Raw genomic sequence first — 21,249 nt, 5'->3', positions numbered from 1 at the left:
TGGTGACTTTTGTTTCTCTGGGGAAAGGCCATCGTTCCTCTCTAGGGCCTGGTGGCCCGGAGTGACCTGCTGCCTGCTGAAATTCCTCATGGATCAGGATGCCTCCCACATGAAGGGTGACCCCAGAGGCAACTGTGGCTGGTTTGACAGTGCCAAGTGCCACCTGCAAACTGACATCAGGAACCTGGCCTGGTGACTTTTCTTTCTCTGGGGAAAGGCCATGGTTCATGTCCAGGACCTGGTGGCTCGGAGTGGCCGGCTGCCTGCTGAATTTCTGCCTGTATCTGGATACCGCCGAAACGCAAGGTGCTCCCACAGGCAACAGTGGCTGGTTTGACAGTGCCAAGTGCCACCTGCAAACTGATATCGGGAACCTGGCCTGGTGACGTTTGTTTCTCTGGGGAAAAGGCCATCATTCTTGTTCGAGGCCTGCAGGCCCGGATTGGCTGGCTGCCTGCTGAAATTCGGCACGGTTGAGGATACCTCCCAGATGCAAAGTGCTCATACAGGCAACTGTGTCTGGTTTGACAGTGCCAAGTTCCTCCTGCAACTGACATCAGGAACCTGGCCTGGTGACTTTTGTTTCTCTGGGGAAAGGCCATCGTTCGTGCCCAGTGCCCGCTGGCCTGGAGTGGCGGACTGCCTGCTGAAATTCCGCACGGTTGAGGATACCTGCCAGAGGCAAGGTGCCCCCACAGGCAATGTGGCTGGTTTGACAGTGCCAAGTGCCTACTGCAAACTGACATCAGGAACCTGGCCTGGTGACTTTTGTTTCTCTGGGGAAAGGCCATGATTAATGTCCAGGGCAAGGTGGCCCGGAGTGGCCGGCTGCCTGCTGAAATTCCGCATGGATCAGTATACCTCCCAGATGAAAAGTGTCCCCACAGGCAACTGTGGCTGGTTTGACAGTGCCAAGTGCCTCCTGCAAACTGACATCAGGAACCTGGCCTGGTGACTTTTGTTTCTCTGGGGAAAGGCCATGGTTCGTGTCCAGTGCCCGGTGACCTGGAGTGGCCGGCTGCCTGCTGAAATTCCGCACTGTTGAGGATACCTCCCAGATGCAAGGTGCCCCCACAGGCAACTGCGTCTGGTTTGACAGTGCCAAGTGCCTCCTGCAAACTGACATCAGGAACCTGGCCTGGTGACTTTTGTTTCTCTGGGGAAAAGCCATGGTTCATGTCCAGAGCCCGCTGGCCCGGAGTGGCCGGCTGCCTGCTGAAATTCTGCATGGATCAGCATACCGCCGAGATGCAAGGCGCTCCCACAGGCAACAGTGGCTGGTTTGACAGTGCCAAGTGCCACCTGCAAACTGATATCGGGAACCTGGCCTGGTGACGTTTGTTTCTCTGGGGAAATGCCATCATTCTTGTTCGAGGCCTGCAGGCCCGGATTGGCTGGCTGCCTGCTGAAATTCCGCACAGTTGAGGATACCTGCCAGATGCAAGGTGCCCCCACAGGCAATGTGGCTGGTTTGACAGTGCCAAGTGCCTCCTGCAAACTGACATCAGGAACCTGGCCTGGTGACTTTTGTTTCTCTGGGGAAAGGCCATCGTTCCTCTCTAGGGCCTGGTGGCCCGGAGTGACCTGCTGCCTGCTGAAATTCCTCATGGATCAGGATGCCTCCCACATGAAGGGTGACCCCACAGGCAACTGTGGCTGGTTTGACAGTGCCAAGTGCCACCTGCAAACTGACATCAGGAACCTGGCCTGGTGACTTTTGTTTCTCTGGGCAAAGGCCATGGTTCATGTCCAGGACCTGGTGGACCGTAGTGGCCGGCCACCTGCTGAAATTCCTCAGGGATCAGGATACCTCCCTGACCGAAAGTACTGCCACAGGCAACTGTGGTTGGTTTGACAGTGCCAAGTGCCTCCTGCAAACTGACATCAGGAACCTGGCCTAGTGACTTTTGTTTCTCTGGGGAAAGGCCAGGATTCATGTCCACGGCAAGGTGGCCCGGAGTGGCCGGTGCCTGCTGAAACTCCGCATGGATCAGTATACCTCCCTGATGAAAAGTGTCCCCACAGACAACTGTGGCTGGTTTGACAGTGCCAAGTGCCTCCTGCAAACTGATATCGGGAACCTGGCCTGGTGAGTTTTGTTTCTCTGGGGAAAGGCCATCGTTCGTGTCCAGTGCCCGGTGACCTGGAGTGGCCGGCTGCCTGCTGAAATTCCGCACGGTTGAGGATACCTGCCAGATGCAAGGTGCCCCCACAGGCAATGTGGCTGGTTTGACAGTGCCAAGTGCCTCCTGCAAACTGACATCGGGAACCTGGCCTGGTGACTTTTGTTTCTCTGGGGAATGGCCATCGTTCATGTCCATGGCCTGGTGGCCCGGAGTGGCCGGCCGCCTGCTGAAATTCCTCATGGATCAGGACATCTACCAGACCGAAAGTACCGCCACAGGCAACTGTGGCTGGTTTGACAGTGCCAAGTGCCTCCTGCAAACTGACATCAGGAACCTGGCCTAGTGACTTTTGTTTCTCTGGGGAAAGGCCAGGATTCATGTCCACGGCAAGGTGGCCCGGAGTGGCCGGTGCCTGCTGAAATTCCGCATGGATCAGTATACCTCCCTGATGAAAAGTGTCCCCACAGGCAACTGTGGCTGGTTTGACAGTGCCAAGTGCCTCCTGCAAACTGATATCGGGAACCTGGCCTGGTGACTTTTGTTTCTCTGGGGAAAGGCCATGGTTCGTGTCCAGTGCCCGGTGACCTGGAGTGGCCGGCTGCCTGCTGAAATTCCGCACGGTTGAGGATGCCTCCCAGATGCAAGGTGCCCACACAGGCACCTGTGGCTGGTTTGACAGTGCCAAGTGCCTCCTGCCAACTGGCATCAGGAACCTGGCCTGGTGACTTTTCTTTCTCTGGGGAAAGGCCAGGATTCATGTCCAGGACCGGGTGGCCCGGAGTGGCCGGCTGCCTGCTGAAATTCTGCATGGATCAGCATACCGCCGAGATGCAAGGTGCCCACACAGGCACCTGTGGCTGGTTTGACAGTGCCAAGTGCCTCCTGCAAACTGGCATCAGGAACCTGGCCTGGTGACTTTTCTTTCTCTGGGGAAAGGCCAGTATTCATGTCCAGGACCGGGTGGCCCGGAGTGGCCGGCTGCCTGCTGAAATTCTGCATGGATCAGCATACCGCCGAGATGCAAGGTGCTCCCACAGGCAACAGTGGCTGGTTTGACAGTGCCAAGTGTCTCCTGCAAACTGACATCAGGAACCTGGCCTGGTGAGTTTTGTTTCTCTGGGGAAATGCCATCATTCTTGTTCGAGGCCTGCAGGCCCGGATTGGCTGGCTGCCTGCTGAAATTCCGCACAGTTGAGGATACCTCCCAGATGCAAGGTGCTCATACAGGCAACTGTGGCTGGTTTGACAGTGCCAAGTGCCTCCTGCAAACAGACATCAGGAACCTGGCCTGGTGACTTTTGTTTCTCTGGGGAAAGGCCATGGTTCATGTCCAGGACCTGGTGGCCCGGAGTTGTCCCCTGCCTGCTGATATTCCGCACGGATCAGGATACCTCCCAGACCGAAAGTACCACCACAGGCAACTGTGTCTGGTTTGACAGTGCCAAGTGCCTCCTGCAAACTGACATCAGGAACCTGGCCTGGGGACTTTTGTTTCTCTGGGGAAAGGCCATCGTTCGCGCCCAGTGCCCTCTGGCCCGGAGTGGCCGGCTGCCTGCTGAAATTCCGCACGGTTGAGGATACCTGCCAGATGCAAGGTGCCCCCACAGGCAATGTGGCTGGTTTGACAGTGCCAAGTGCCTCCTGCAAACTGACATCGGGAACCTGGCCTGGTGACTTTTCTTTCTCTGGGGAAAGGCCATGGTTCATGTCCAGGACCTGGTGGCCCGTAGTGTCCGGCCACCTGCTGAAATTCATCTGGGATCAGGACATCTACCAGACCGAAAGTACCGCCACAGGCAACTGTGGCTGGTTTGACAGTGCCAAGTGCCTACTGCAAACTGACATCAGGAACCTGGCCTGGTGACTTTTGTTTCTCTGGGGAAAGGCCATGATTAATGTCCAGGGCAAGGTGGCCCGGAGTGGCCGGCTGCCTGCTGAAATTCCGCATGGATCAGTATACCTCCCAGATGAAAAGTGTCCCCACAGGCAACTGTGGCTGGTTTGACAGTGCCAAGTGCCTCCTGCAAACTGACATCAGGAACCTGGCCTGGTGACTTTTGTTTCTCTGGGGAAAGGCCATCGTTCGTGTCCAGTGCCGGGTGACCTGGAGTGGCCGGCTGCCTGCTGAAATTCCGCACTGTTGAGGATACCTCCCAGATGCAAGGTGCCCCCACAGGCAACTGCGTCTGGTTTGACAGTGCCAAGTGCCTCCTGCAAACTGACATCAGGAACCTGGCCTGGTGACTTTTGTTTCTCTGGGGAAAAGCCATGGTTCATGTCCAGAGCCCGCTGGCCCGGAGTGGCCGGCTGCCTGCTGAAATTCTGCATGGATCAGCATACCGCCGAGATGCAAGGCGCTCCCACAGGCAACAGTGGCTGGTTTGACAGTGCCAAGTGCCACCTGCAAACTGATATCGGGAACCTGGCCTGGTGACGTTTGTTTCTCTGGGGAAATGCCATCATTCTTGTTCGAGGCCTGCAGGCCCGGATTGGCTGGCTGCCTGCTGAAATTCCGCACAGTTGAGGATACCTGCCAGATGCAAGGTGCCCCCACAGGCAATGTGGCTGGTTTGACAGTGCCAAGTGCCTCCTGCAAACTGACATCAGGAACCTGGCCTGGTGACTTTTGTTTCTCTGGGGAAAGGCCATCGTTCCTCTCTAGGGCCTGGTGGCCCGGAGTGACCTGCTGCCTGCTGAAATTCCTCATGGATCAGGATGCCTCCCACATGAAGGGTGACCCCACAGGCAACTGTGGCTGGTTTGACAGTGCCAAGTGCCACCTGCAAACTGACATCAGGAACCTGGCCTGGTGACTTTTCTTTCTCTGGGCAAAGGCCATGGTTCATGTCCAGGACCTGGTGGACCGTAGTGGCCGGCCACCTGCTGAAATTCCTCAGGGATCAGGATACCTCCCAGACCGAAAGTACTGCCACAGGCAACTGTGGTTGGTTTGACAGTGCCAAGTCCCTCCTGCAAACTGGCATCAGGAACCTGGCCTGGTGACTTTTGTTTCTCTGGGGAAAGGCCATCGTTCGTGTCCAGTGCCCGGTGACCTGGAGTGGCCGGCTGCCTGCTGAAATTCCGCACGGTTGAGGATACCTGCCAGATGCAAGGTGCCCCCACAGGCAATGTGGCTGGTTTGACAGTGCCAAGTGCCTCCTGCAAACTGACATCAGGAACCTGGCCTGGTGACTTTTGTTTCTCTGGGGAAAGGCCACCGTTCATGTCCTGGACCGGGTGGCCCGGAGTGGCCGGCTGCCTGCTGAAATTCTGCATGGATCAGCATACCGCCGAGATGCAAGGCGCTCCCACAGGCAACAGTGGCTGGTTTGACAGTGCCAAGTGCCTCCTGCAAACTGACATGAGGAACCTGGCCTGGTGAGTTTTGTTTCTCTGGGGAATTCCATCATTCTTGTTCGAGGCCTGCAGGCCCGGATTGGCTGGCTGCCTGCTGAAATTCCGCACAGTTGAGGATACCTGCCAGATGCAAGGTGCCCCCACAGGCAATGTGGCTGGTTTGACAGTGCCAAGTGCCTCCTGCAAACTGACATCAGGAACCTGGCCTGGTGACTTTTGTTTCTCTGGGGAAAGGCCACCGTTCATGTCCTGGACCGGGTGGCCCGGAGTGGCCGGCTGCCTGCTGAAATTCTGCATGGATCAGCATACCGCCGAGATGCAAGGCGCTCCCACAGGCAACAGTGGCTGGTTTGACAGTGCCAAGTGCCTCCTGCAAACTGACATGAGGAACCTGGCCTGGTGAGTTTTGTTTCTCTGGGGAATTCCATCATTCTTGTTCGAGGCCTGCAGGCCCGGATTGGCTGGCTGCCTGCTGAAATTCCGCACAGTTGAGGATACCTCCCAGATGCAAGGTGCTCATACAGGCAAGTGTGTCTGGTTTGACAGTGCCAAGTGCCTCCTGCAAACTGACATCAGGAAGCTGGCCTGGTGACTTTTGTTTCTCTGGGGAAAGGCCACCGTTCATGTCCTGGACCGGGTGGCCCGGAGTGGCCGGCTGCCTGCTGAAATTCTGCATGGATCAGCATACCGCCGAGATGCAAGGCGCTCCCACAGGCAACAGTGGCTGGTTTGACAGTGCCAAGTGCCTCGTGCAAACTGACATCAGGAACCTGGCCTGGTGAGTTTTGTTTCTCTGGGGAAATGCCATCATTCTTGTTCGAGGCCTGCAGGCCCGGATTGGCTGGCTGCCTGCTGAAATTCCGCACAGTTGAGGATACCTCCCAGATGCAAGGTGCTCATACAGGCAACTGTGGCTGGTTTGACAGTGCCAAGTGCCTCCTGCAAACTGACATCAGGAACCTGGCCTGGTGACTTTTGTTTCTCTGGGGAAAGGCCATCGTTCCTCTCTAGGGCCTGGTGGCCCGGAGTGACCTGCTGCCTGCTGAAATTCCTCATGGATCAGGATGCCTCCCACATGAAGTGTGACCCCACAGGCAACTGTGGCTGGTTTGACAGTGCCAAGTGCCACCTGCAAACTGACATCAGGAACCTGGCCTGGTGAATTTTCTTTCTCTGGGGAAAGGCCATGGTTCATGTCCAGGGCCTGGTGGCCCAGAGTGGCCGGCTGCCTGCTGAAATTCCTCAGGGATCAGGCTGCCTCCCACATGAAATATGCCCCCACAGGCAACTGTGGCTGGTTTGACAGTGCCAAGTGCCTCCTGCAAACTGACATCAGGAACCTGGCCTGGTGAGTTTTGTTTCTCTGGGGAAAGGCCATCGTTCATGTCCAGGGCCTGGTGGCCCGTAGTGGCCGGCCACCTGCTGAAATTCCCCAGGGATCAGGATACCTCCCAGACCGAAAGTACTGCCACAGGCAACTGTGGTTGGTTTGACAGTGCCAAGTGCCTCCTGCAAACTGGCATCAGGAACCTGGCCTGGTGACTTTTCTTTCTCTGGGGAAAGGCCATGGTTCATGTCCAGGACCGGGTGGCTCGGAGTGGCCGGTTGCCTGTTGAATTTCTGCCTGTATCTGGATACCGCCGAAACGCAAGGTGCTCCCACAGGCAACAGTGGCTGGTTTGACAGTGCTAAGTGCCACCTGCAAACTGATATCGGGAACCTGGCCTGGTGACGTTTGTTTCTCTGGGGAAAAGGCCATCATTCTTGTTCGAGGCCTGCAGGCCCGGATTGGCTGGCTGCCTGCTGAAATTCGGCACGGTTGAGGATACCTCCCAGATGCAAAGTGCTCATACAGGCAACTGTGTCTGGTTTGACAGTGCCAAGTTCCTCCTGCAACTGACATCAGGAACCTGGCCTGGTGACTTTTGTTTCTCTGGGGAAAGGCCATCGTTCGTGCCCAGTGCCCGCTGGCCTGGAGTGGCCGGCTGCCTGCTGAAATTCCGCACGGTTGAGGATACCTGCCAGATGCAAGGTGCCCCCACAGGCAATGTGGCTGGTTTGACAGTGCCAAATGCCTCCTGCAAACTGACATCGGGAACCTGGCCTGGTGACTTTTGTTTCTCTGGGGAATGGCCATCGTTCATGTCCATGGCCTGGTGGCCCGGAGTGGCCGGCTGCCTGCTGAAATTCCTCATGGATCAGGCTGCCTCCCACATGAAAGGTGCCCCCACAGGCAACTGTGTCTGGTTTGACAGTGCCAAGTGCCTCCTGCAAACTGGCATCAGGAACCTGGCCTGGTGACTTTTCTTTCTCTGGGGAAAGGCCATGGTTCATGTCCAGGACCTGGTGGCCCGTAGTGGCCGGCCACCTGCTGAAATTCCTCAGGGATCAGGACATCTACCAGACCGAAAGTACCGCCACAGGCAACTGTGGCTGGTTTGACAGTGCCAAGTGCCTCCTGCAAACTGACATCAGGAACCTGGCCTAGTGACTTTTGTTTCTCTGGGGAAAGGCCAGGATTCATGTCCACGGCAAGGTGGCCTGGAGTGGCCGGTGCCTGCTGAAATTCCGCATGGATCAGTATACCTCCCTGATGAAAAGTGTCCCCACAGGCAACTGTGTCTGGTTTGACAGTGCCAAGTGCCTCCTGCAAACTGGCATCAGGAACCTGGCCTGGTGACTTTTCTTTCTCTGGGGAAAGGCCATGGTTCATGTCCAGGACCGGGTGGCTCGGAGTGGCCGGCTGCATGCTGAATTTCTGCCTGTATCTGGATACCGCCGAAACGCAAGGTGCTCCCACAGGCAACAGTGGCTGGTTTGACAGTGCCAAGTGCCACCTGCAAACTGATATCGGGAACCTGGCCTGGTGACGTTTGTTTCTCTGGGGAAAAGGCCATCATTCTTGTTCGAGGCCTGCAGGCCCGGATTGGCTGGCTGCCTGCTGAAATTCGGCACGGTTGAGGATACCTCCCAGATGCAAAGTGCTCATACAGGCAACTGTGTCTGGTTTGACAGTGCCAAGTTCCTCCTGCAACTGACATCAGGAACCTGGCCTGGTGACTTTTGTTTCTCTGGGGAAAGGCCATCGTTCGTGCCCAGTGCCCGCTGGCCTGGAGTGGCCGGCTGCCTGCTGAAATTCCGCACGGTTGAGGATACCTGCCAGATGCAAGGTGCCCCCACAGGCAATGTGGCTGGTTTGACAGTGCCAAGTGCCTCCTGCAAACTGACATCAGGAACCTGGCCTGGTGACTTTTGTTTCTCTGGGGAAAGGCCATGGTTCATGTCCAGGGCCTGGTGGCCCAGAGTGGCCGGCTGCCTGCTGAAATTCCTCATGGATCAGGCTGCCTCCCACATGAAATGTGCCCCCACAGGCAACTGTGGCTGGTTTGACAGTGCCAAGTGCCTCCTGCAAACTGACATCAGGAACCTGGCCTGGTGACTTTTGTTTCTCTGGGGAAAGGCCATGGTTCATGTCCAGGACCTGGTGGCCCGTAGTGGCTGGCCACCTGCTGAAATTCCTCAGGGATCAGGATACCTCCCAGACCGAAAGTACTGCCACAGGCAACTGTGGCTGGTTTGACAGTGCCAAGTGCCTCCTGCAAACTGACATCAGGAACCTGGCCTAGTGACTTTTGTTTCTCTGGGGAAAGGCCAGGATTCTTGGCCACGGCAAGGTGGCCCGGAGTGGCCGGTGCCTGCTGAAATTCCCCATGGATCAGTATACCTCCCTGATGAAAAGTGTCACCACAGGCAACTGTGGCTGGTTTGACAGTGCCAAGTGCCTCCTGCAAACTGATATCGGGAACCTGGCCTGGTGAGTTTTGTTTCTCTGGGGAAAGGCCATCGTTCGTGTCCAGTGCCCGGAGACCTGGAGTGGCCGGCTGCCTGCTGAAATTCCGCATGGTTGAGGATGCCTCCCAGATGCAAGGTGCCCACACAGGCACCTGTGGCTGGTTTGACAGTGCCAAGTGCCTCCTGCAAACTGACATCAGGAACCTGGCCTGGTGACTTTTGTTTCTCTGGGGAAATGCCATCATTCTTGTTCGAGGCCTGCAGGCCCGGATTGGCTGGCTGCCTGCTGAAATTCCGCACAGTTGAGGATACCTCCCAGATGCAAGGTGCTCATACAGGCAACTGTGTCTGGTTTGACAGGGCCAAGTGCCTCCTGCAAACTGACATCAGGAACCTGGCCTGGTGACTTTTCTTTCTCTGCCGAAAGGCCATGGTTCATGTCCAGGACCGGGTGGCTCGGAGTGGCCGGCTGGCTGCTGAATTTCTGCCTGGATCTGGATACCGCCGAAACGCAAGGTGCTCCCACAGGCGACAGTGGCTGGTTTGACAGTGCCAAGTGCCACCTGCAAACTGATATCGGGAACCTGGCCTGGTGACGTTTGTTTCTCTGGGGAAAGGCCATCGTTCCTCTCTAGGGCCTGGTGGCCCGGAGTGACCTGCTGCCTGCTGAAATTCCTCATGGATCAGGATGCCTCCCACATGAAGGGTGACCCCACAGGCAACTGTGGCTGGTTTGACAGTGCCAAGTGCCTCCTGCAAACTGACATCAGGAACCTGGCCTGGTGACTTTTGTTTCTCTGGGGAAAGACCATGATTAATGTCCAGGGCAAGGTGGCCCGGAGTGGCCGGCTGCCTGCTGAAATTCCGCATGGATCAGTATACCACCCAGATGAAAAGTGTCCCCACAGGCAACTGTGTCTGGTTTGACAGTGCCAAGTGCCTCCTGCAAACTGGCATCAGGAACCTGGCCTAGTGACTTTTCTTTCTCTGGGGAAAGGCCACCGTTCATGTCCAGGACCGGGTGGCCCGGAGTGGCCGGCTGCCTGCTGAAATTCTGCATGGATCAGCATACCGCCGAGATGCAAGGTGCTCCCACAGGCAACTGTGGCTGGTTTGACAGTGCCAAGTGCCTCCTGCAAACTGACATCAGGAACCTGGCCTGGTGACTTTTGTTTCTCTGGGGAAATGCCATCATTCTTGTTCGAGTCCTGCAGGCCCGGATTGGCTGGCTGCCTGCTGAAATTCCGCACAGTTGAGGATACCTCCCAGATGCAAGGTGCTCATACAGGCAACTGTGGCTGGTTTGACAGTGCCAAGTGCCTCCTGCAAACTGACATCAGGAACCTGGCCTGGTGACTTTTGTTTCTCTGGGGAAAGGCCATCGTTCCTCTCTAGGGCCTGGTGGCCCGGAGTGACCTGCTGCCTGCTGAAATTCCTCATGGATCAGGATGCCTCCCACATGAAGGGTGACCCCACAGGCAACTGTGGCTGGTTTGACAGTGCCAAGTGCCTCCTGCAAACTGACATGAGGAACCTGGCCTGGTGACTTTTCTTTCTCTGGGGAAAGGCCATGGTTCATGTCCAGGACCTGGTGGCCCGTAGTGGCCGGACACCTGCTGAAATTCCTCAGGGATCAGGATACCTCCCAGACCGAAAGTACCGCCACAGGCAACTGTGTCTGGTTTGACAGTGCCAAGTGCCTCCTGCAAACTGACATCAGGAACCTGGCCTGGTGACTTTTGTTTCTCTGGGGAAAGGCCATGATTAATGTCCAGGGCAAGGTGGCCCGGAGTGGCCGGCTGCCTGCTGAAATTCCGCATGGATCAGTATACCTCCCAGATGAAAAGTGTCCCCACAGGCAACTGTGTCTGGTTTGACAGTGCCAAGTGCCTCCTGCAAACTGACATCAGGAACCTGGCCTGGTGACTTTTGTTTCTCTGGGGAAAGGCCATGGTTCGTGTCCAGTGCCCGGTGACCTGGAGTGGCCGGCTGCCTGCTGAAATTCCGCACGGTTTAGGATACCTCCCAGATGCAAGGTGCCCCCACAGGCAACTGCGTCTGGTTTGACAGTGCCAAGTGCCTCCTGCAAACTGACATCAGGAACCTGGCCTGGTGACTTTTGTTTCTCGGGGGAAAAGCCATGGTTCATGTCCAGGGCCTGGTGGCCCAGAGTGGCCGGCTGCCTGCTGAAATTCCGCATGGTTGAGGATGCCTCCCAGATGCAAGGTGCCCACACAGGCACCTGTGGCTGGTTTGACAGTGCCAAGTGCCTCCTGCAAACTGGCATCAGGAACCTGGCCTGGTGACTTTTCTTTCTCTGGGGAAAGGCCAGGATTCATGTGCAGGACCGGGTGGCCCGGAGTGGCCGGCTGCCTGCTGAAATTCTGCATGGATCAGCATACCACCGAGATGCAAGGTGCTCCCACAGGCAACTGCGTCTGGTTTGACAGTGCCAAGTGCCTCCTGCAAACTGACATCAGGAACCTGGCCTGGTGACTTTTGTTTCTCTGGGGAAAAGCCATGGTTCATGTCCCGGGCCTGGTGGCCCAGAGTGGCCGGCTGCCTGCTGAAATTCCGCATGGTTGAGGATGCCTCCCAGATGCAAGGTGCCCACACAGGCACCTGTGGCTGGTTTGACAGTGCCAAGTGCCTCCTGCAAACTGGCATCAGGAACCTGGCCTGGTGACTTTTCTTTCTCTGGGGAAAGGCCAGGATTCATGTCCAGGGCCTGCTGGCCCAGAGTGGACGGCTGCCTGCTGAAATTCCGCATGGTTGAGGATGCCTCCCAGATGCAAGGTGCCCACACAGGCAACTGTGGCTGGTTTGCACAGTGCCAAGTGCCTCCTGCAAACTGGCATCAGGAACCGGGCCTGGTGACTTTTCTTTCTCTGGGGAAAGGCCAGGATTCATGTCCAGGACCGGGTGGCCTGGAGTGTCCGGCTGCCTGCTGAAATTCCTCATGGATCAGGATGCCTCCCACATGAAGGGTGACCCCACAGGCAACTGTGGCTGGTTTGACAGTGCCAAGTGCCTCCTGCAAACTGACATCAGGAACCTGGCCTGGTGACTTTTGTTTCTCTGGGGAAAGGCCATGGTTCGTGTCCAGTGCCCGGTGACCTGGAGTGGCCGGCTGCCTGCTGAAATTCCTCAGGGATCAGGATACCTCCCAGATGCAAGGTGCCCCCACAGGCAACTGCGTCTGGTTTGACAGTGCCAAGTGCCTCCTGCAAACTGACATCAGGAACCTGGCCTGGTGACTTTTGTTTCTCTGGGGAAAAGCCATGGTTCATGTCCAGGGCCTGGTGGCCCAGAGTGGCCGGCTGCCTGCTGAAATTCCGCATGGTTGAGGATGCCTCCCAGATGCAAGGTGCCCACACAGGCACCTGTGGCTGGTTTGACAGTGCCAAGTGCCTCCTGCAAACTGGCATCAGGAACCTGGCCTGGTGACTTTTCTTTCTCTGGGGAAAGGCCAGTATTCATGTCCAGGGCCTGGTGGCCCAGAGTGGACGGCTGCCTGCTGAAATTCCGCATGGTTGAGGATGCCTCCCAGATGCAAGGTGCCCACACAGGCAACTGTGGCTGGTTTGACAGTGCCAAGTGCCTCCTGCAAACTGGCATCAGGAACCGGGCCTGGTGACTTTTCTTTCTCTGGGGAAAGGCCAGGATTCATGTCCAGGACCGGGTGGCCTGGAGTGGCCGGCTGCCTGCTGAAATTCCTCATGGATCAGGATGCCTCCCACATGAAGGGTGACCCCACAGGCAACTGTGGCTGGTTTGACAGTGCCAAGTGCCTCCTGCAAACTGACATCAGGAACCTGGCCTGGTGACTTTTGTTTCTCTGGGGAAAGGCCATGGTTCATGTCCAGGACCTGGTGGCCCGTAGTGGCCGGCCACCTGCTGAAATTCCTCAGGGATCAGGATACCTCCCAGACCGAAAGTACCGCCACAGGCAACTGTGGTTGGTTTGACAGTGCCAAGTGCCTCCTGCAAACTGACATCAGGAACCTGGCCTGGTGACTTTTGTTTCTCTGGGGAAAGGCCATGATTAATGTCCAGGGCAAGGTGGCCCGGAGTGGCCGGCTGCCTGCTGAAATTCCGCATGGATCAGTATACCTCCCAGATGAAAAGTGTCCCCACAGGCAACTGTGTCTGGTTTGACAGTGCCAAGTGCCTCCTGCAAACTGACATCAGGAACCTGGCCTGGTGACTTTTGTTTCTCTGGGGAAAGGCCATGGTTCGTGTCCAGTGCCCGGTGACCTGGAGTGGCCGGCTGCCTGCTGAAATTCCGCACGGTTGAGGATACCTCCCAGATGCAAGGTGCTCATACAGGCAACTGTGTCTGGTTTGACAGTGCCCAGTGCCTCCTGCAAACTGACATCAGGAACCTGGCCTGGTGACTTTTGTTTCTCTGGGGAAAGGCCATGATTAATGTCCAGGGCAAGGTGGCCCGGAGTGGCCGGCTGCCTGCTGAAATTCCGCATGGATCAGTATACCACCCAGATGAAAAATGTCCCCACAGGCAACTGTGTCTGGTTTGACAGTGCCAAGTGCCTCCTGCAAACTGGCATCAGGAACCTGGCCTAGTGACTTTTCTTTCTCTAGGGAAAGGCCACCGTTCATGTCCAGGACCGGGTGGCCCGGAGTGGCCGGCTGCCTGCTGAAATTCTGCATGGATCAGCATACCGCCGAGATGCAAGGTGCTCCCACAGGCAACAGTGGCTGGTTTGACAGTGCCAAGTGCCTCCTGCAAACTGACATCAGGAACCTGGCCTGGTGACTTTTGTTTCTCTGGGGAAAGGCCACCGTTCCTCTCTAGGGCCTGGTGGCCCGGAGTGACCTGCTGCCTGCTGAAATTCCTCATGGATCAGGATGCCTCCCACATGAATTGTGACCCCACAGGCAACTGTGGCTGGTTTGACAGTGCCAAGTGCCTCCTGCAAACTGACATGAGGAACCTGGCCTGGTGACTTTTCTTTCTCTGGGGAAAGGCCATGGTTCATGTCCAGGACCTGGTGGCCCGTAGTGGCCGGCCACCTGCTGAAATTCCTCAGGGATCAGGATACCTCCCAGACCGAAAGTACCGCCACAGGCAACTGTGGCTGGTTTGACAGTGCCAAGTGCCTCCTGCAAACTGACATCAGGAACCTGGCCTGGTGACTTTTGTTTCTCTGGGGAAAGGCCATGATTAATGTCCAGGGCAAGGTGGCCGGGAGTGGCCGGCTGCCTGCTGAAATTCCGCACGGATCAGTATACCTCCCAGATGAAAAGTGTCCCCACAGGCAACTGTGTCTGGTTTGACAGTGCCAAGTGCCTCCTGCAAACTGACATCAGGAACCTGGCCTGGTGACTTTTGTTTCTCTGGGGAAAGGCCATGGTTCGTGTCCAGTGCCCGGTGACCTGGAGTGGCCGGCTGCCTGCTGAAATTCCGCACGGTTTAGGATACCTCCCAGATGCAAGGTGCCCCCACAGGCAACTGCGTCTGGTTTGACAGTGCCAAGTGCCTCCTGCAAACTGACATCAGGAACCTGGCCTGGTGACTTTTGTTTCTCGGGGGAAAAGCCATGGTTCATGTCCAGGGCCTGGTGGCCCAGAGTGGCCGGCTGCCTGCTGAAATTCCGCATGGTTGAGGATGCCTCCCAGATGCAAGGTGCCCACACAGGCACCTGTGGCTGGTTTGACAGTGCCAAGTGCCTCCTGCAAACTGGCATCAGGAACCTGGCCTGGTAACTTTTCTTTCTCTGGGGAAAGGCCAGGATTCATGTGCAGGACCGGGTGGCCCGGAGTGGCCGGCTGCCTGCTGAAATTCTGCATGGATCAGCATACCGCCGAGATGCAAGGTGCTCCCACAGGCAACTGCGTCTGGTTTGACAGTGCCATGTGCCTCCTGCAAACTGACATCAGGAACCTGGCCTGGTGACTTTTGTTTCTCTGGGGAAAAGCCATGGTTCATGTCCCGGGCCTGGTGGCCCAGAGTGGCCGGCTGCCTGCTGAAATTCCGCATGGTTGAGGATGCCTCCCAGATGCAAGGTGCCCACACAGGCACCTGTGGCTGGTTTGACAGTGCCAAGTGCCTCCTGCAAACTGGCATCAGGAACCTGGCCTGGTGACTTTTCTTTCTCTGGGGAAAGGCCAGGATTCATGTCCAGGGCCTGGTGGCCCGGAGTGGACGGCTGCCTGCTGAAATTCCGCATGGTTGAGGATGCCTCCCAGATGCAAGGTGCCCACACAGGCAACTGTGGCTGGTTTGCACAGTGCCAAGTGCCTCCTGCAAACTGGCATCAGGAACCGGGCCTGGTGACTTTTCTTTCTCTGGGGAAAGGCCAGGATTCATGTCCAGGACCGGGTGGCCTGGAGTGGCCGGCTGCCTGCTGAAATTCCTCATGGATCAGGATGCCTCCCACATGAAGGGTGACCCCACAGGCAACTGTGGCTGGTTTGACAGTGCCAAGTGCCTCCTGCAAACTGACATCAGGAACCTGGCCTGGTGACTTTTGTTTCTCTGGGGAAAGGCCATGGTTCGTGTCCAGTGCCCGGTGACCTGGAGTGGCCGGCTGCCTGCTGAAATTCCTCAGGGATCAGGATACCTCCCAGATGAAAAGTGTCCCCACAGGCAACTGTGTCTGGTTTGACAGTGCCAAGTGCCTCCTGCAAACTGACATCAGGAACCTGGCCTGGTGACTTTTGTTTCTCTGGGGAAAGGCCATGGTTCGTGTCCAGTGCCCGGTGACCTGGAGTGGCCGGCTGCCTGCTGAAATTCCGCACGGTTTAGGATACCTCCCAGATGCAAGGTGCCCCCACAGGCAACTGCGTCTGGTTTGACAGTGCCAAGTGCCTCCTGCAAACTGACATCAGGAACCTGGCCTGGTGACTTTTGTTTCTCTGGGGAAAAGCCATGGTTCATGTCCAGGGCCTGGTGGCCCAGAGTGGCCGGCTGCCTGCTGAAATTCCGCATGGTTGAGGATGCCTCCCAGATGCAAGGTGCCCACACAGGCACCTGTGGCTGGTTTGACAGTGCCAAGTGCCTCCTGCAAACTGACATCAGGAACCTGGCCTGGTGACTTTTCTTTCTCTGGGGAAAGGCCAGTATTCATGTCCAGGGCCTGGTGGCCCAGAGTGGACGGCTGCCTGCTGAAATTCCGCATGGTTGAGGATGCCTCCCAGATGCAAGGTGCCCACACAGGCAACTGTGGCTGGTTTGACAGTGCCAAGTGCCTCCTGCAAACTGGCATCAGGAACCGGGCCTGGTGACTTTTCTTTCTCTGGGGAAAGGCCAGGATTCATGTCCAGGACCGGGTGGCCTGGAGTGGCCGGCTGCCTGCTGAAATTCCTCATGGATCAGGATGCCTCCCACATGAAGGGTGACCCCACAGGCAACTGTGGTTGGTTTGACAGTGCCAAGTGCCTCCTGCAAACTGACATCAGGAACCTGGCCTGGTGACTTTTGTTTCTCTGGGGAAAGGCCATGGTTCATGTCCAGGACCTGGTGGCCCGTAGTGGCCGGCCACCTGCTGAAATTCCTCAGGGATCAGGATACCTCCCAGACCGAAAGTACCGCCACAGGCAACTGTGGTTGGTTTGACAGTGCCAAGTGCCTCCTGCAAACTGACATCAGGAACCTGGCCTGGTGACTTTTGTTTCTCTGGGGAAAGGCCATGATTAATGTCCAGGGCAAGGTGGCCCGGAGTGGCCGGCTGCCTGCTGAAATTCCGCATGGATCAGTATACCTCCCAGATGAAAAGTGTCCCCACAGGCAACTGTGTCTGGTTTGACAGTGCCAAGTGCCTCCTGCAAACTGACATCAGGAACCTGGCCTGGTGAGTTTTGTTTCTCTGGGGAAAGGCCATGGTTCGTGTCCAGTGCCCGGTGACCTGGAGTGGCCGGCTGCCTGCTGAAATTCCGCACGGTTGAGGATACCTCCCAGATGCAAGGTGCTCATACAGGCAACTGTGTCTGGTTTGACAGTGCCCAGTGCCTCCTGCAAACTGGCATCAGGAACCTGGCCTAGTGACTTTTCTTTCTCTGGGGAAAGGCCACCGTTCATGTCCAGGACCGGGTGGCCCGGAGTGGCCGGCTGCCTGCTGAAATTCTGCATGGATCAGCATACCGCCGAGATGCAAGGCGCTCCCACAGGCAACAGTGGCTGGTTTGACAGTGCCAAGTGCCTCCTGCAAACTGACATCAGGAACCTGGCCTGGTGACTTTTGTTTCTCTGGGGAAATGCCATCATTCTTGTTCGAGTCCCTCAGGCCCGGATTGGCTGGCTGCCTGCTGAAATTCCGCACAGTTGAGGATACCTCCCAGATGCAAGGTGCTCATACAGGCAACTGTGGCTGGTTTGACAGTGCCAAGTGCCTCCTGCAAACTGACATCAGGAACCTGGCCTGGTGACTTTTGTTTCTCTGGGGAAAGGCCATCGTTCCTCTCTAGGGCCTGGTGGCCCGGAGTGACCTGCTGCCTGCTGAAATTCCGCATGGATCAGGATGCCTCCCACATGAAGGGTGACCCCACAGGCAACTGTGGCTGGTTTGACAGTGCCAAGTGCCACCTGCAAACTGACATCAGGAACCTGGCCTGGTGACTTTTGTTTCTCTGGGGAAAGGCCATGGTTCGTGTCCAGTGCCCGGTGACCTGGAGTGGCCGGCTGCCTGCTGAAATTCCGCACAGTTGAGGATACCTCCCAGATGCAAGGTGCCCCCACAGGCAACTGCGTCTGGTTTGACAGTGCCAAGTGCCTCCTGCAAACTGACATCAGGAACCTGGCCTGGTGACTTTTGTTTCTCTGGGGAAAAGCCATGGTTCGTGTCCAGGGCCTGGTGGCCCAGAGTGGACGGCTGCCTGCTGAAATTCCGCATGGTTGAGGATGCCTCCCAGATGCAAGGTGCCCACACAGGCAACTGTGGCTGGTTTGACAGTGCCAAGTGCCTCCTGCAAACTGGCATCAGGAACCGGGCCTGGTGACTTTTCTTTCTCTGGGGAAAGGCCAGGATTCATGTCCAGGACCGGGTGGCCTGGAGTGGCCGGCTGCCTGCTGAAATTCCTCATGGATCAGGATGCCTCCCACATGAAGGGTGACCCCACAGGCAACTGTGGCTGGTTTGACAGTGCCAAGTGCCTCCTGCAAACTGACATCAGGAACCTGGCCTGGTGACTTTTGTTTCTCTGGGGAAAGGCCATGGTTCATGTCCAGGACCTGGTGGCCCGTAGTGGCCGGCCACCTGCTGAAATTCCTCAGGGATCAGGATACCTCCCAGACCGAAAGTACCGCCACAGGCAACTGTGGTTGGTTTGACAGTGCCAAGTGCCTCCTGCAAACTGACATCAGGAACCTGGCCTGGTGACTTTTGTTTCTCTGGGGAAAGGCCATGATTAATGTCCAGGGCAAGGTGGCCCGGAGTGGCCGGCTGCCTGCTGAAATTCCGCATGGATCAGTATACCTCCCAGATGAAAAGTGTCCCCACAGGCAACTGTGTCTGGTTTGACAGTGCCAAGTGCCTCCTGCAAACTGACATCAGGAACCTGGCCTGGTGACTTTTGTTTCTCTGGGGAAAGGCCATGGTTCGTGTCCAGTGCCCGGTGACCTGGAGTGGCCGGCTGCCTGCTGAAATTCCGCACGGTTGAGGATACCTCCCAGATGCAAGGTGCTCATACAGGCAACTGTGTCTGGTTTGACAGTGCCCAGTGCCTCCTGCAAACTGACATCAGGAACCTGGCCTGGTGACTTTTGTTTCTCTGGGGAAAGGCCATGATTAATGTCCAGGGCAAGGTGGCCCGGAGTGGCCGGCTGCCTGCTGAAATTCCGCATGGATCAGTATACCACCCAGATGAAAAATGTCCCCACAGGCAACTGTGTCTGGTTTGACAGTGCCAAGTGCCTCCTGCAAACTGGCATCAGGAACCTGGCCTAGTGACTTTTCTTTCTCTAGGGAAAGGCCACCGTTCATGTCCAGGACCGGGTGGCCCGGAGTGGCCGGCTGCCTGCTGAAATTCTGCATGGATCAGCATACCGCCGAGATGCAAGGTGCTCCCACAGGCAACAGTGGCTGGTTTGACAGTGCCAAGTGCCTCCTGCAAACTGACATCAGGAACCTGGCCTGGTGACTTTTGTTTCTCTGGGGAAAGGCCACCGTTCCTCTCTAGGGCCTGGTGGCCCGGAGTGACCTGCTGCCTGCTGAAATTCCTCATGGATCAGGATGCCTCCCACATGAATTGTGACCCCACAGGCAACTGTGGCTGGTTTGACAGTGCCAAGTGCCTCCTGCAAACTGACATGAGGAACCTGGCCTGGTGACTTTTCTTTCTCTGGGGAAAGGCCATGGTTCATGTCCAGGACCTGGTGGCCCGTAGTGGCCGGCCACCTGCTGAAATTCCTCAGGGATCAGGATACCTCCCAGACCGAAAGTACCGCCACAGGCAACTGTGGCTGGTTTGACAGTGCCAAGTGCCTCCTGCAAACTGACATCAGGAACCTGGCCTGGTGACTTTTGTTTCTCTGGGGAAAGGCCATGATTAATGTCCAGGGCAAGGTGGCCGGGAGTGGCCGGCTGCCTGCTGAAATTCCGCACGGATCAGTATACCTCCCAGATGAAAAGTGTCCCCACAGGCAACTGTGTCTGGTTTGACAGTGCCAAGTGCCTCCTGCAAACTGACATCAGGAACCTGGCCTGGTGACTTTTGTTTCTCTGGGGAAAGGCCATGGTTCGTGTCCAGTGCCCGGTGACCTGGAGTGGCCGGCTGCCTGCTGAAATTCCGCACGGTTTAGGATACCTCCCAGATGCAAGGTGCCCCCACAGGCAACTGCGTCTGGTTTGACAGTGCCAAGTGCCTCCTGCAAACTGACATCAGGAACCTGGCCTGGTGACTTTTGTTTCTCGGGGGAAAAGCCATGGTTCATGTCCAGGGCCTGGTGGCCCAGAGTGGCCGGCTGCCTGCTGAAATTCCGCATGGTTGAGGATGCCTCCCAGATGCAAGGTGCCCACACAGGCACCTGTGGCTGGTTTGACAGTGCCAAGTGCCTCCTGCAAACTGGCATCAGGAACCTGGCCTGGTGACTTTTCTTTCTCTGGGGAAAGGCCAGGATTCATGTGCAGGACCGGGTGGCCCGGAGTGGCCGGCTGCCTGCTGAAATTCTGCATGGATCAGCATACCGCCGAGATGCAAGGTGCTCCCACAGGCAACTGCGTCTGGTTTGACAGTGCCATGTGCCTCCTGCAAACTGACATCAGGAACCTGGCCTGGTGACTTTTGTTTCTCTGGGGAAAAGCCATGGTTCATGTCCCGGGCCTGGTGGCCCAGAGTGGCCGGCTGCCTGCTGAAATTCCGCATGGTTGAGGATGCCTCCCAGATGCAAGGTGCCCACACAGGCACCTGTGGCTGGTTTGACAGTGCCAAGTGCCTCCTGCAAACTGGCATCAGGAACCTGGCCTGGTGACTTTTCTTTCTCTGGGGAAAGGCCAGGATTCATGTCCAGGGCCTGGTGGCCCGGAGTGGACGGCTGCCTGCTGAAATTCCGCATGGTTGAGGATGCCTCCCAGATGCGAGGTGCCCACACAGGCAACTGTGGCTGGTTTGCACAGTGCCAAGTGCCTCCTGCAAACTGGCATCAGGAACCGGGCCTGGTGACTTTTCTTTCTCTGGGGAAAGGCCAGGATTCATGTCCAGGACCGGGTGGCCTGGAGTGGCCGGCTGCCTGCTGAAATTCCTCATGGATCAGGATGCCTCCCACATGAAGGGTGACCCCACAGGCAACTGTGGCTGGTTTGACAGTGCCAAGTGCCTCCTGCAAACTGACATCAGGAACCTGGCCTGGTGACTTTTGTTTCTCTGGGGAAAGGCCATGGTTCGTGTCCAGTGCCCGGTGACCTGGAGTGGCCGGCTGCCTGCTGAAATTCCTCAGGGATCAGGATACCTCCCAGATGAAAAGTGTCCCCACAGGCAACTGTGTCTGGTTTGACAGTGCCAAGTGCCTCCTGCAAAC

Source organism: Passer domesticus, chromosome 8 (assembly GCF_036417665.1).
Source record: "Passer domesticus isolate bPasDom1 chromosome 8, bPasDom1.hap1, whole genome shotgun sequence".
NCBI classification, from domain to species: domain Eukaryota; kingdom Metazoa; phylum Chordata; class Aves; order Passeriformes; family Passeridae; genus Passer; species Passer domesticus.
The sequence above is the reverse complement of the archived record's forward strand: the minus strand, read 5'-3'. Positions refer to the sequence as shown.